Genomic DNA, 16,008 nt, shown 5'->3' on the forward strand with positions numbered 1-16,008 from the left:
AAATTAAAGTCAAAGCCACAATAAGATCACTACGTTAACACCCACTAGGATGGTCACAATTTTAAAATAACAGAAAGTGATAAGTGTTGAGAATGTGGAGAAATTGAAACCTTGTGCATTCTGGTGGGAATGTAAAATGGCACAGCTGCTGTGGAAAATAGTTTGGCAATTCTTCAAAAAGTTGTACATAGAATTACCATATGATCCAGCAATTCCACTCCGACGTATATACTCAAAAGAATCAAAATCATGGACTCAAACAGATACTTGTACACCAATTTTCATGACAGAATTGTTCATGATGGCCCAAAGATGGAAACAACCTAAGTGTCCATACACAGATAAATGGATCAAAAAATGTGGTATATATACACGATGGAATAGTATTCAGCCATAAAAGGAAGTTCCAATACATGCTACAACATGAATGAACCTTGAAAACATTATGCTAAGTGAAATAAACTAGATGAAAAAGGACAAATATTGTATGGGTCTACTTCTATGTTGTGCCTGGAATAGGCAAATTCATAAAGTCAATAGAGGTTACCATGGGCTGGGGGAAGGGGAAATGGGGAGTTATTGCTTAATGGGAATAAAGTTTCTGTTTGGATGATGAAAACGTTCTGAAAGTAGAAGTGATGATTACACACCATCATGTCTTCCTAATGTCACTCAATTGTACACTTAAAATAATTAGAATATTAAATCTTTATGTACATATTTTATTTTGTTTTTTAAAGGTTTTATTTATTTATTTGTCAGAGACAGAGAGAGAGAGCATAAGCAGGGGGAGCAGCATGCAGAGGGAGAAGCAGGGTCCCCGCCGAGCAAGGAGCCTAATGTGGGACTCGATCCCAGGACACTGGGATCATGACCTGAACCAAAAGCAGATGCCCAACCGACTGAGCCACCCAGACGTCCCTATGTACATATTTTAATAGACTTTATTTCATTTTATTTTTTTAGAGGGAGAGAGCGGGGGTAGGGAGAGGGAGAGCGAGAATCTCAAGCAGGCTCCACGCCCAGTGCAGAGCCCGACGCGGGGCTCGATCTCATGACCCTGAGATCATGACCTGAGCTGAAATCAAGAGTCAGATGCCTAACTGGCTGTGCCACCCAGGTGCTCCACAATGGACTATTTTTAAAAGAAATTTTAGGTTTGCAGCAAAACTGAGCAGAAAATGCAGAGAATTCCCCAATTCCCCCTACTCCCACGCTGCCTCCCCCACCATCAACATCCCCACACCAAAGTGGTACGTTTGTTGCAATCAATAAACCTTCACTGACACATCATTATCACCCAAAGCCTATAGTTTACATTAGGGTTCACTCTTGGTTTTGTACACTTTATGGGCTTTGATAAATGTATAATAACATGTATCCCCCATTCTAGTGTCATACAGAATAGTTTCATTGCCGTAAAAATCCTCTGTGCTCCATCTATTCCTTCCTCCCAACCCCATAATTTTGCCTTTTTCAGAACATCATTGTCTCAGTCAGTTGGGGCTGCTATAACGAAAATACCATTGACTAGGTAGCTTAAACAACAACTATTTATTTCTCACAGTTCTGGAGGCTGGAAAGTCCAAGATTAAGGCACTGGCAGATTCTCTGTTTGGGAAGCAACTGCTTCATAGATGGGTGGTCTTCTCAGGGTGTCCTCCCACTGCAGCTAGAGTTCTGGGGTCTCTTTTATCAGGGCACAATCCCATTCAAGAGGGCTCCATTCAACATAGTATTGGAAGTCCTAGCCACAGCAATCAGACAACAAAAAGAAATCAAAGGCACCCAAATTGGCAAAGAAGAAGTCAAACTCTCACTCTTTGCAGATGATATGATACTTTATGTGGAAAATCCCAAAGACTCCACCCCAAAACTGCTAGAACTCATACAGGAATTCAGTAAAGTGGCAGGATATAAAATCAATGCACAGAAGTCAGTGGCATTCCTATACACCAACAACAAGTCAGAAGAAAGAGAAATTAAGGAGTCGATCCCATTTACAATTGCACCCAAAACCATAAGATACCTAGGAATAAATCTAACCAAAGAGGCAAAGGATCTGTACTCAGAAAACTATAAAATACTCATGAAAGAAATTGAGGAAGACACAAAGAAATGGAAAAACGTTCCATGTTCATGGATTGGAAGAACAAATATTGTGAAGATGTCAATGCTACCTAGAGCAATCTACACATTCAATGCAATCCCCATCAAAATACCATCCACTTTCTTCAAAGAAATGGAGCAAATAATCCTAAAATTTGTATGGAACCAGAAAAGACCCCGCATAGCCAGAGGAATGTTGAAAAAGAAAAGCAAGGCTGGCGGCATCACAATTCCAGACTTCCAGCTCTACTACAAAGCTGTCATCATCAAGACAGTATGGTACTGGCACAAAAACAGACACATAGATCAATGGAACAGAATAGAGAGCCCAGAAATGGACCCTCAACTATATGGTCAGTTAATCTTTGACAAAGCAGGAAAGAATGTCCAATGGAAAAAAGACAGTCTCTTCAACAAATGGTGTTGGGAAAATTGGACAGCCACATGCAGAAGAATGAAACTGGACCATTTCCTTACACCACACACAAAAATAGACTCCAAATGGTTGAAAGACCTCAATGTGAGACAGGAGTCCATCAAAATCCTAAAGGAGAACACAGGCAGCAACCTCTTCGACCTCAGCCGCAGCAACTTCTTCCTAGAAACATCGCCAAAGGCAAGGGAAGCAAGGGCAAAAATGAACTATTGGGACTTCATCAAGATAAAAAGCTTTTGCAAAGCAAAGGAAACAGTCAACAAAACCAAAAGACAACTGACAGAATGGGAGAAGATATTTGCAAACGACATATCAGATAAAGGGCTAGTATCCAAAATCTATAAAGAACTCATCAAACTCAACACCAAAAGAACAAAGAATCCAATCAAGAAATGGGCAGAAGACATGAACAGACATTTTTCCAAAGAAGACATCCAAATGGCCAACAGACACATGAAAAAGTGTTCAATATCGCTCGGCATCAGGGAAATCCAAATCAAAACCTCAATGAGATACCACCTCACACCAGTCAGAATGGCTAAAATTAACAAGTCAGGAAATGACAGATGTTGGCAGGGATGCGGAGAAAGGGGAACCCTCCTACACTGTTGGTGGGAATGCAAGCTGGTGCAGCCCCTCTGGAAAACAGTATGGAGGTTCCTCAAAAAGTTGAAAATAGAGCTACCATATGATCCAGCAATTGCACTACTGGGTATTTACCCCAAAGATACAAAAGTAGGGACCCGAAAGGCTACATGCACCCCGATGTTTATAGCAGCAATGTCCACAATAGCCAAACTGTGGAAAGAGCCAAGATGTCCATCAACAGATGAATGGATCAAGAAGATGTGGTATATATATACAATGGAATATTATGCAGCCATCAAAAGGAATGAGATCTTGCCATTTGCAACGACGTGGATGGAACTGGAGGGTATTATGCTGAGCGAAATAAGTCAAACAGAGAAAGACATGTATCATATGACCTCACTGATATGAGGAATTCTTAATCTCAGGAAACAAACTGAGGGTTGCTGGAGTGGGGGTTGGGGTGGGAGGGATGGGGTGACTGGGTGATGGACACTGGGGAGGGTATGTGTTCTGGTAAGCGCTGTGAATTGTGCAAGACTGTTGAATCTCAGATCTGTACCTCTGAAACAAATAATGCAATATATGTTAAGAAAGAAAAAAAGAAGAAGAAGAATGTAGCAGGAGGGGAAGAATGAAGGGGGGGAAATCGGAGGGGGAGAAGAACCATGAGAGACAATGGACTCTGAAAAACAAACTGAGGGTTCTAGAGGGGAGGGGGTTGGGAGGATGGGTTAGCCTGGTGATGGGTATTGAGGAGGGCACGTTCTGCATGGAGCACTGGGTGTTATGCACAAACAATGAATCATGGAACACTATATCTAAAACTAATGATGTAATGTATGGGGATTAACATAACAATAAAAAATTTAAATTAAAAAAAAGAATAAAAGAAAATTAAAGTGAAAAAAAAAAAAAAAAAAGAGGGCTCCACCTTCATGACCTAATTACATCTCAAATACCCCACCTCCTAATACCATCATATTGAGGGTTAGGATTTCAACATAGGAACTGTGAGGGAACGCAAACATTCAGTCCATAACAATTATACAGTTGAAATAATTCAGTATCGAGCCCTTTCACACGGGCTTCTTTTACTTAATGAGGTGCATTTAAGGTTCCCACATGTTTTTTCATGGCCTGATAGCTCTCTTCTTAGCCCTGAATGATTCTCCATTCTCGGCATGGACCACAGTTTATTCCTTCTCTGTATATCCACGTTTCTGGCCTGAGCATCCCTTTTGCTGTCTGGGCTCTGGTCTCTTGGCCTCAAACTCTTCTGATTTTACCCAGTGTCCCCGTCTCCTTAGAGTGTCCCAGCTCTGCCATTTTGCCTCCATGTGCATCTTCGTATGTGCTGGTCAGGGGGCTTCTGCCAACCCGGGCCAGGTAACGTGCCATGGGGGTGGAAGGAGGATAGAATGCATGGGTCAGTAGCTTGGATCCCTGAGTGGTTCTCCCGTAGCAGCTAGACCAGCTCTCCTGAAACCCTTGCACCATGCACCCGTCTCCAATCATACGACCAAAACAGGGATATTGTAGACTCTGCCCTTGTCTCCACCAGTCCCATATTGTTTAAAAGGTTAAGAAATGCATGACATACAATCAAATATAACAAGATCAAGGGCCATGTGAGAGGAAAAATGAAAGCTTGAATAAGGACATGAGCAAAACAATGTGTTAAAAAGATGAATCTTAAAACGTAGAGATCGAAGGACCAATCTGAAAATTATGGCTGTCATCTCAATGTAAGGAAATGAAGGCCCGGTCTGGGGTAAGGGCTGTGGGATGGCAAAGGCCAGGAGAGGAAAAGCCTGAATCCTTAAAACATCTTAAATATTTGGTGTATCTATGCCCACAAATATCTGAGGCAATTTAAATGAGGTTGACATAATACAGTTAGTAAGGTAGAAACAGACATGTATGACCCATCAAAATCCACCTATTGATGCCGCCAACCTTTTAAGCCCGGGTCACTGTGTCAGGAAGCAGGAGGTGGCGTTGGAGCTCAGACCTTGCCCTCTCAGATGGGTAATATAAAGATACCCTCTGACGATGTCTGCACTGGTCGCTTAGAAGTTCTTCTGGAGAGGCTTTGTGAGGCAGAGCTGGAAAACCTGGGAGACGGACCGAGTTTCAGGAGAAAAAGAGGGAACCAGGGAGGTTAAACGGGCAGTCAGAGGTTGTGGGTGTGTGCACGACAGAAGGACACTGTTGAAGTTGGGGTACCGGCGGACACGTCCCAGAAGGAAGTAAGCAGACTACTGGAAAGGGGGCCACTGAGGTGCAAATGGGGGACTGAGTGTGGGTGGGCCCAGCGCTCTTAGGGCACACCTCCAGTGAGGGAGGTGAGACAGAGGAGTGGGGCTTGGGAAGGAGGGGACCAGCTCATGAGACAAGGGACACCTCTCCTTCGACATTCTCTCTCTCCCTCTAATCCCCCCTCTTGTCTTCCCCGAGGCTTCTGGGCAAGCACCCTAAACTCCCCCATGGCACATTTTGAGGTTACTCAGTCCAGTACCCGAACATCCCACCCTAACCCCGGGGGAGAGTCCGCTACAACCACCTCCCCTTACTGAGGGATCTGCCCACAGGGGCCGGCTGTTGTTTGCACACCTGCTCGTGGGGACCCCACGCGGACCACACACCCCTAACTTCCCATCCAGCATCTTGCCCCCCGTGACACCAGGCTCAAAGCCCCCGCAGGAATCCTGGTGGGATTTCCTCCAGCGGACAGCTCTTCACTTACTCCTTCGGTGCCCTGCACAACTCCAGGGCGCATGCCCCCGGAGCCCTGTCCACTGCAGCTGGGCGACACGGAGGCCCCGGAGCGGGAGGAGGGCGGGCCGAGGGTTCCAGCGCCAGGCCTTCTCTTTGGCCCTAGGCTGGAGCCCACCGCGCGGCCTCCTCGTCCTCCCTGTTGTTCCGTCGCTGGCCCCCAGGGGGCTCCCTGTTTCAACCGCGGGCGACAAACCCGGGAGTTAAAATGTGTGGTCCCGGGGCCTCACCTGCAGACCAGGTGGGCCCCTTTCCTACTTTATGGATTGGCTGGGATCAAAGCAATAACCCAGTTCCTTAAAAAAAGGACAGTTGGCGCTTTTAACGGAAAGGATAAAATGTTGCAGCGCGAGCCCTACGCGTCAGGTGCCGAGGAGGTTCATACCGCAGGTTCTATAAATTAGGGATTCCGAGGGCTCTCCCTCTGTTCATCCCCGCGGCGGGTTCTCACGGTGTTTTTTTAAAAAAACAACCTATGCCGTATAAGTAGTGTTTACTGTATCCCTTCCTAATGCAGTGTAGTTTTGCTCTCCCATGTTGTACAAAAATACAGCTTGAGATTTGCTTGTTTTATTGGTTTTAAATGTTTTCTATGTATTCTTGTTTCTCCATTTCCTATAGGATTAATTTCTGGTGTCTGCCTCCTCCTACTCTCTTTAGTGGTGAAATTGTACTTCTTTTTCTACTTTTACAAAATGGAATCCTTAAACCATTCGCTGCGGTGGCCGTCAGCTTCCAGTAAGAGAGGACCCAGGAGGCAGGTGGCTTATTTTTCTTACAGGAGGTGTGGGTAGTAGGCTGTCCATGGCTGCCCGCCTTTGTGGCTTTCATCTTCATGACGGCAAATGGCTTCTGAATCTCCAGGCGTCTTGTTCATGTTCCAGGCAGCCAGAGAGAGTCAAGGAGAGAGACGTTTGTTCTTTGTTCTTGTTCCTTTTTTTGGGGGGGGGGGGGGCTGGCCTTGTCAAGCAACTATGTTCTGATGACTCCTGGCTCTTCTTGGTCAAGTCTGACTGCTGTGTAAGCTGCCGAAAAGCACACAGCTCACAAGTGTACCGGTCAGTGAATTATCCCGGGATGAACAGCCCCATGGAACTAGTATTTATTCAAGAAACAGAAACGTCCAGCATCCCCAAAGTCCCCTCCTGGTATCTTCTCCAATTGCATCTCTTTCCTACCTCCTCAAAGCTAGCTGTTAGTTTTACTTTTAATACCACAGATAGTCTTGTATTAATGGAATCACACAGTATATAGTCTTTTGCTCTGGCTTTTCTTTTTGCTCAACATTTGTTTGTGAGATTCATCTATGCTGCATTTAGCAATAATTTGTTTACTTTCATTGCTATATGAGTTTTGCCTGGCTGTTATAAATGTTAGCAGTATTTTAAAATCACAAACTTTTGCTTTTTAAATATTCCCTGAGTTTGTTTCTATTTTATTAATTTCTGCTCATTACTATTTGCTCTTTTCCACTTTCTTTGAGTTTATTTGGTATTATTTTTCTGACTTCATGAGATGATACGCAAATGGTTGCTACTGAGCCTGGACCTTTTCTATTTTCATTTAATTTTTTTTCTTAAAGATTTTATTTATTTATGTGAGAGAGAGAGCACATGAGGGGGGAGGGTCAGAGGGAGAAGCAGACTCCCTGCTGAGCTGGGAGCCCAATGTGGGACTTGATCCTGGGACTCCAGGATCATGACCTGAGCCGAAGGCCGATGCTTAACCAACTGAGCCACCCAGGCGCCCTTCATTTAATGTTTTAAATCTTCCTTTAAACATAGTTCTAACTGCATGTTTTGACATATATTTTCATTAATATTTAGTTAAAATACTTTTTTAATTTTCAGTATTATTTCTTTGTAGACCCATGGTTTTTTGTTGGTTCTTTTTTTTTTTTTTAAACATACTGCTTCATTTCCCTATATTTGAGATTTTTTTTTTATTATGTTATGTTAATCACCATACATTACATCATTAGTTTTTGATGTAGTGTTCCATGATTCATTGTTTGCATATAACACCCAGTGCTCCATGCAGTACGTGCCCTCTTTAATACCCATCACCAGGCTAACCCATCCTCCCACCCCCCTCCCCTCTAGAACCCTCAGTTTGTTTCTCAGTCCATAGTCCCTCATGGTTCATCTCCCCCTCCGATTCCCCCCCCTTCATTTTTCCCTTCCTGCTATCTTCTTCTTTTTTTCTTTTAACATATAATGTATTATTTGTTTCAGAGGTACAGGTCTCTGATTCAACAGTCTTACACAATTCACAGGACTCACCATAGCACATACCCTCCCCAATGTCCATCACCCAGCCACCCCATCCCTCCCACCCCCCACCACTCCAGCAACCCTCAGTTTGTTTCCTGAGATTAAGAATTCAGTATTATGGGGGGCACCTGGGTGGCTCAGATGGTTAAGCGTCTGCCTTCGGCTCAGGTCATGATCCCAGGGTCCTGGGATGGAGCCCCGCATCGGGCTCCCTGCTCAGCGGGGAGTCTGCTTCTCCCTCTCCCTCTGCCTCTCTCCCTGCTTGTGCTCTCTCTCTCTCTGTATCTCTGTGTCTCAAATGAATAAATAAAATCTTAAAAAAAGAAAAAAGAATTCGGTATTATGCTGAGCAAAATAAGTCAATCAGAGAAAGACATGTATCATATGATCTCACTGATAGTTGAGATTTTCTAATTATCTTTATATTATTTGATTCTAAACAATACGATTGTGGTCAGAAAAGTTACTCTGCATGACTTAAAATCCTTTGAAATTTATTGTGGTTTACTTTATGCCCCTATTTATTCAATTACTGGAAATGTTCCATATGTACTTGAATATATATCACGTGTTTTAGGTCAAACTGGTTAATTATGTTATTCAGATTTTCTATGACCTCACTGATTTTCTGTCTACTCATTGCATCAGTTACTGAGATAGGTGTGATATAATTTCTTTCTAAAACTGAGGATGTCTATTTTTCATTACAGTTATGCCAATTTTTGCATTACCTATTCTCAGACTATGTTATTAGGTACAAAGGAAATTTAGAATTATGTTACCTTCCTGGTGGGTCTTCAGGCTAGATCAGCCTCTTTGTTGTTGTTAATGTCTAATGTTGTATTTTTCTCTTTTTACTTTTGGCATTTCCATATCCATAAGCCAGCCCCCTGTTGAAGAGTATCTGGGTTTCCTGTGAGTCTTTTGCTATTACAAAGTGCTACAATTAAGAGTTTTATACTTACATCATTTCTCCTTTTTGTCCACATACTTTGGGGATAGATTCCTACAAGTGGGATTTCTGTTTCAAAAGGCAAATTCGGGCGCCTGGGTGGCTCAGTTGGTTAAGCGACTGCCTTCGGCTCAGGTCATGATCCTGGAGTGCCAGGATCGAGTCCCGCATCGGGCTCCCTGCTCAGCAGGGAGTCTGCTTCTCCCTCTGACCCTCCCTCCTTTCATGTGCTCTCTCTCTCTCTCTCATTCTCTCTCTCAAGTAAATAAATAAAATCTTTAAAAAAAAAAAAAAAGGCAAATTCATGCATGATTTTGCTACAGATTGCCCAATTCCCATTTTGCATTCACACCAACGTGCAGGAGTGTTTGTTTCCCTACGGCCTTGCCAACAGGGAGTTGCCAAGCTTTTGGATCTTTGCAAATCTGAGAGGAGAGAAATGACACTTTGGTATGATTCTAATTTGCATTTCCCTTACTACGAGCAAGATGGAAATCTTTTCATATGTATAAGGGCCATTTAAATTTCTTTTTCTATAAACTATATAGATATTTCACTCATTTTTTTTCCTATGGGGTTACTGGTCTGTTTCTTCTCAAATTTTGTAAGTTCAGTATATATTAAAGATAATAGCCTTTTGTGGTACAAGTTGCGAATTATTTCCTAGTTTACCATTTGTCTTTTTACTTCATTTGTGGGGTTTTGCTGTGCAGAAGGTTTGTTTATTTGTTTTGTATTTACAGAGTCAAGTTCATCTTCTTTCTTTATGGCTGCTGGAATTTTGGTCATGGTTACAAAAGTTTTCCCACTGCCAGATTCTGCAAGAATTCACCCACACTTTCTATTACCTCTTATGGGGGAGGGGGATTATTTATTTGTTTGTTATTGTTTTTTTACATTTAGTTACTTGACTCATTTCGAAGTTTCCCTACTTTATGGTTTGAAGAATGGTTCCAATTTTACCTTTCTCCATGTGGCTATCCAATCGTCTCAACATCACTTATTTAAAAGTCCTTTTCCACAACAAGTATAGATGAAATATTTAATATATATAATTTGTCTTATGCTCTTATATCAATTTCTATATTTGTACAATGTCTCATTGATCTGACTATTTACTTGTGCACCAACACCACAATTTTGATGATGGAGACTTTACAAGGTATTTAGTATTTGACTGGCTCTGATTATGGCCCCATTGCCCTTATTTCTCAGAGATTTCCTGGTATTTTTGCTACTTTATTCTCCCCCCACAAAAGGTTATTATCAGTTTTTTAGGTGTAGAAGAGATTAGCTGTACATTTATTAGGACTGCACTATCTTTTAAAATTAACTTAGGGGTGGGGCACCTGGGTGGCTCTGTCGTTAGGCGTCTGCCTTCGGCTCAGGTCATGGTCCCAGGGTCCTGGGATCGAGCCCTGCATCGGGTTCCCTGCTCCGCGGGAAGCCTGCTTCTCCCTCTCCCACTCCCCCTGCTTGTGTTCCCTCTCTGTCTCTCTCTCTGTGAAATAAGTAAATAAAATCTCAAAAAAAAAAAATTAACTTAGGGGTAATCAACAGGGTGTTGAATCTTTCTGTTCATAAACATGACATGTCTTTCCACTTGGTCAAGCCTGACTTTTGTCTTTGGAGAGTATTTTATAATTTTCTCATGTTGGTTTTGTACATTTCTTGTTAAGATTATACCTAGTAATTTTACTTTATTGGTATTGTAAATGTGGTCTCTCATTGTTTTTTCCTACTAGTTGTTGCTTTCTATAGGAAGGCTTTTGATTTCTGTGTTTAATAATGTATTTGGCTATTTTACTAAATTTCCATTTTGTGTTTAGTAGTTTTCCATTTACTTTTTCTGGATATTCCAGATATATATGATATAATCTGCAAATAAAGATAAATTTACTTCTTCCTATCTTTAAATTTCGCTGCCACTTCTCCCCACCTGCCATGCTGGCTAATCTCTCCAACACACTGTTAAATTATAATGGAGATAGGGAACAATTCTGCCTTTTCTCTGACTAGTAGGAATGCCTCTATTTTTCCCCCAGTAAGAAAGATGTTGGCTTTGTATTTATATATTTTTTCCATGTTAAAGAGAAATCAACTCCTATGTTTGTTTGTTTTTTTTTTCAGTGCAAAAAGGCATTTTTATTAAAGCACAGGGACAGGACCTGTAGGCAGAAAGAGCTGACCCAGGTTTTTAGTTGGGGGTTAGGGATAGCATAAGTCTCTAAGGAATGTGTGCATGTTAAAAGCAAGGTCTCCAGGACCTTGGAGGGCTAGCTATTGTTACAATAAGGTTGCTTTTTTTATTTTTTAAGTTGGCTTTAACCTACCAGATTCTCACACAAGAGGTATGCCTAAATTCTCCCACAGAGATTAAGCATTTATCCATTTATCCTTCCAATTTTATTAACTTTTGCCTTATATATTTCGAGTGTTGAGCCTATACAAGTTTATAATTGCTCTATTATTTTGGTGATTGTTCCTTTTGGCATTACACAGTGTCTCTCTTTATCCTTGTTAGTGCTTTCTTGCCTTCTACTTTGCATGATATTAAAAGGGTTATAACAGATATTTTTTGGTTAGTATTTATGGGGCATTTTTTTTTTTTTTTTTTTTGACAGAGAGAGACACATTGAGAGAGGGAACACAAGCAGGGGGAGTGGGGGAGGGAGAAGCAGGCTTCCTGCTGAGCAGGGAGCCCGATGCGGGGCTCGATCCCAGGACCCCGAGGCTCGATCCCAGGACCCCGAGATCATGACCTGACGCTTAACGAATGAGCCACCCAGGCGCCCCTACAGGGCTTATCTTTTGCCATCCTTTTTTTTTTTTTTCAGTGCTCCAGCGTGGTTTTGTTCCAGATATCTCTTCTAAATATACACATAGATTTTACTTTTATAATCCAATATAACATCATCTCTAACTTTTTGCAGGTAATTTTATATGTATTGGAAATATTGATATATTTGGACTTACTTCTCCATCTTATTATGAGCATAATGTTTTTCCACCTTTTATTTGCTTTTTATTCTGTTTTCTATTTAACTGGCAATGTTTCTATATTATCCTTTCCCCTCTCTTCTGAATTAGAAGTCATCAATTGTATTTCTCTGTGTATTTGTATTTACAGAGTCAAGTTCATCTTCTTTCTTTACGGCTGCTGGAATTTTGGTCATGGTTACAAAAGTTTTCCCACTGCCAGATTCTGCAAGAATTCACCCCACTTTCTATTACCACTTATGGGGGAGGGGGATTATTTATTTGTTTGTTATTGACATTTTTTTTTATCAAAAATCTTTTTTAAAAAGATTTTATTTATGGGGCGCCTGGGTGGCTCAGTCATTAAGCGTCTGCCTTCGGCTCAGGTCATGATCCCAGGGTCCTGGGATCGAGCCCCGCATCGGGCTCCCTGCTCAGCGGGAAGCCTGCTTCTCCCTCTCCCACTCCCCCTGCTTGTGTTCCCTCTCTTGCTGTGTCAAATAAAGATTTTATTTCTTTATTTGACAGAGAGAGTGAGCACAAGCAGGGGGAGCAGCAGAGGGAGAGGGAGAAGCAGGCTCCCTGCTCAGGGAGCCCGATGTGGGGCTGATCCCAGGACCCCGAGATCATGACCTGAGCTGAAGGCAGACGCTTCACCGACTGAGCCACCCAGGTGCCCCTCAAAAATCTAACTATAAATTTTCCTGTAAAATCTAAAAGCATTCAAAATATATATAAATTCTCTGACCAAACCAGAAAACAACTTTTTAGTAAGCCTGAAGTTTTAAGTAACATCTTTATTTGTTCAACATCACTCATCATCAGGAAAATGCAAATCAAAATCACGAGATACCACCTCACACCAGTGAGAATGGCTAAAAATTAACAACACAGGAAACATCAGATGTTGGTGAGGATGCAGAGAAAGGGGAACCCTCTCACACTGTTGGTGAGAATGCAAACTGGTGAGACACTCTGGAAAACGGTACGGAGGTTCCGCAAAAGTTAAAAATAGAACTACATCTTTATTTAAATATAGAAAAAATAGTTATTATGATTGTCTCCTTCCAGCCAATAGTTAATAAAAATCCTTTTAAGTAAAGAAGTTAATTACATTGGACCACATATTTTTATCTTTTGGTGCCCCTGGCATTCCATGCCTTACTTCTGAGATCCTATTTCTTCTCAATGAAATACATCTTTCACTAGTTCTTTTTTTTTTGAGAGAGCAAGCACAAGACCAGGGGTCGGGGGGAGGCAGAGGGAGAGAGAGAGAATCTTAAGCAGTGTAAGCAGTGTCCATGCTCAGCACAGAGCCCCACATGGGGCTTGATCTCATGACTCTGAGATCATGATCTGAGCTGAAAGCAAGAGTTGGATGCTTAACCGACTGAGCCACCTAATGAGGCACCCCTCATTAGTTCTTTAACTGAGGATCTCAAGTGGTTAAATTACATACACGTGCACATACACACACACACACACACACTACTCCTCTTGGAAACTATAAAGAACCACAAAGGGAATTAAAAACCCAGTTTCAATAATCTAGGTGACAGAGAAATGCTTCAAACTTAAAATTATGTGTAAATGTATCCAAAAGCAGTCTATACCAACAGAGCTGCCCAGAGAGCTCTGCAGAAAGGCCTGAGAGCAGCTCGGTGGGAGAAGGAGTGGTGAGCGGGGTCTACGAGTGGCAGAACCCAGAAGTAATCAGACTGGAAGGGGAGGGGGCAGCACTGAAAGGCATGAGCTGGGTCCCCTGGTAACAGTACTCCATGAAGGGGCCAAGCCTTGTTGGACACACTCAGGTTTGGGAAAACTGAGGAGGTGTAGATACATAAAAGTACCATATTTAAAGAAATAACCCATCTTTCTAGAAATAGGAAAGGGACCCCTTGAGCTGCACACTCTGGAAGGCTATTCCATAACTCAATACCAACAGGAAATTTGTGCAAATAGTTGAGAGAGAAAAATCTGACTCATTCAAATATGAATTTTAAAAAGGAATTAATACAGCATTGAAATAGAGATAGTATATATTTTTAAAATATGAAAAATAGCACAAAACGTTTCTACAGAAAACATTCACTGGAAATATGTTTTCATGGTTTGGGTAAAAATATACACCCCCGAAATTCACCAGGCAGTTTTGGACACAGGAGAAGTCAAGGACTGTTGCTCTCACTAGATCTTCTTGTGGCAACGGCACGAAACAGGCACAGAGAACAAGTTGCAGCCAGCTGAGGGAAAGGTCGGCAGAAGAGCTGGCGGTAAGCACTGCACACACATACTACAGACCGGAGGTGAAAACAGTGATGGGACAAAGGTCACGCGATAGAATGTCACTACTTTGTTTTGATAAGGTGGAAATTGTATAACCAATAAAATGAAGGAATGGGGAGAGAAAATGGAAAGCTGAATAAGCCTCAAGTAGTGAAAGTATAAGCATATTTAACAGTAAAAATGATAAACACTAAAAAAACTAATATTAGCTAAATTTGGGTGGTGGAGAAAATGTAAGAGGAATAGTACACAAGCTAACTTTAGCATTGCTCCTAGTAAGGAACTAGTACCTACTGTCTGAATTATTTGGGATATAATTATACTAGGAACTACTAGGACAAACATACAACCCCCCTGAATATCTATAAAAGTACAATGAAAAGCAAAGCAAGCAGGCCACATAGTGAAATAAATTAAACCCCTCTGTGGCTACGTGTGTGTGTGTGTGAGATTGTAAACAGGTAAGTGATATATGGACATAGATAATTAAGATACAAATATATATATACATATACATGTATACATACATATACACATAAACAAAATCATACGATGGAACCAGAGATAAATATATATGTGATAATAAATATAAATAAACTTACCATACCAATTACTAGAAAACAGTATTGGAGGTCATGAATTAGAGTTTGAGATATCAGTATGAGCTCATGTTTAGTTTTTTTGTTTAAGATTTTATTCATTTATTTGAGAGAAAGAGAGCGCACAAACAGGGGGAGAGGCAGAGGGAGAAGCAGGCTTCCCGCTGAGCAGGGAGCCCAATGCGGGGCTCGATCCCAGGATCCTGGGACCATGACCTGAGCCGAAGGCAGACACTTAACCAACTGAGCCACCCAGTCACCCCTCGTGTTTAGCTTAATAAAAATACTTCTATAGAAGTAGTTATGGATAAATTATACATATTTATTGTATATGTTATGTATTTATTTCTACATTATTATATATTATATTATTATATATCTATAATGACTGGTGGTAAGCATTACATATTTATGTACTGTAAAACTAAGATGAATGAAAACAATGGTGAGAATAAAGGTCACATAATAGAATGTAAATACTTTGTTTTTATAATGGTGGAAATTCTATAATATATATGTATTTTTTTATAATGTGGAAATTCTATAATTTATACACACACACACACACACACCCCATTGTGCAATCAGCTGAGCGGGTTTAGAACCAATGACACTCCGGAAGCAACATGCTCAGACCCTGGATTTAAATGTCATGCTCTAATAAAAAGAATTACGACTACTTAGGGAGGTGGCTGATTCTAGGACTAGAGCAGAAACTATGTAAGACTAGCTTGGAGGAGCGCCTGGGTGGCTCAGTCGTTAAGCGTCTGCCTTCGGCTCAGGTCATGATCCCAGGGTTCTGGGATCAAGCCCCACATCGGGCTGCCTGCTCCGCAGAAAGCCTGCTTCTCCCTCTCCCACTCCCCCTGCTTGTGTTCCCTCTCTCGCTGTATCTCTCTCTGTCAAAGAAATAAATAAAATCTTTAAAAAAAAAAAAAGACTAGCTTGGAGTATCTTGTAATGGCAGAAAGTAAGGAAATGCTCAGAGAAACACACACACACACACAC

General features: G+C 41.6%; 1 protein-coding gene across 26 annotated transcripts in view; it reads right to left on the reverse strand.

Annotated features, from left to right (window-relative positions):
* The window catches only part of LOC118519108 (polyunsaturated fatty acid (12S)/(13S)-lipoxygenase, epidermal-type-like), a 156,209-nt gene that overhangs the window by 64,406 nt on the left and 75,795 nt on the right, over positions 1-16,008 (reverse strand). Inside the window, exon 5 of one of the 26 annotated variants that reach the window (XM_078067815.1) lies at positions 5,093-5,250. The exons of 24 other annotated variants lie outside the window; for them this stretch is intronic. The gene's annotated coding sequence lies outside the window, so the exon portion shown is untranslated. Of the gene's footprint in view, positions 1-5,092; positions 5,251-8,423; positions 9,075-16,008 lie in introns of those variants that run through there. One more of the 26 variants, XR_013445961.1, reaches the window with a different exon arrangement.

Source organism: Halichoerus grypus, chromosome 2 (assembly GCF_964656455.1).
Source record: "Halichoerus grypus chromosome 2, mHalGry1.hap1.1, whole genome shotgun sequence".
NCBI lineage: Eukaryota > Metazoa > Chordata > Mammalia > Carnivora > Phocidae > Halichoerus > Halichoerus grypus.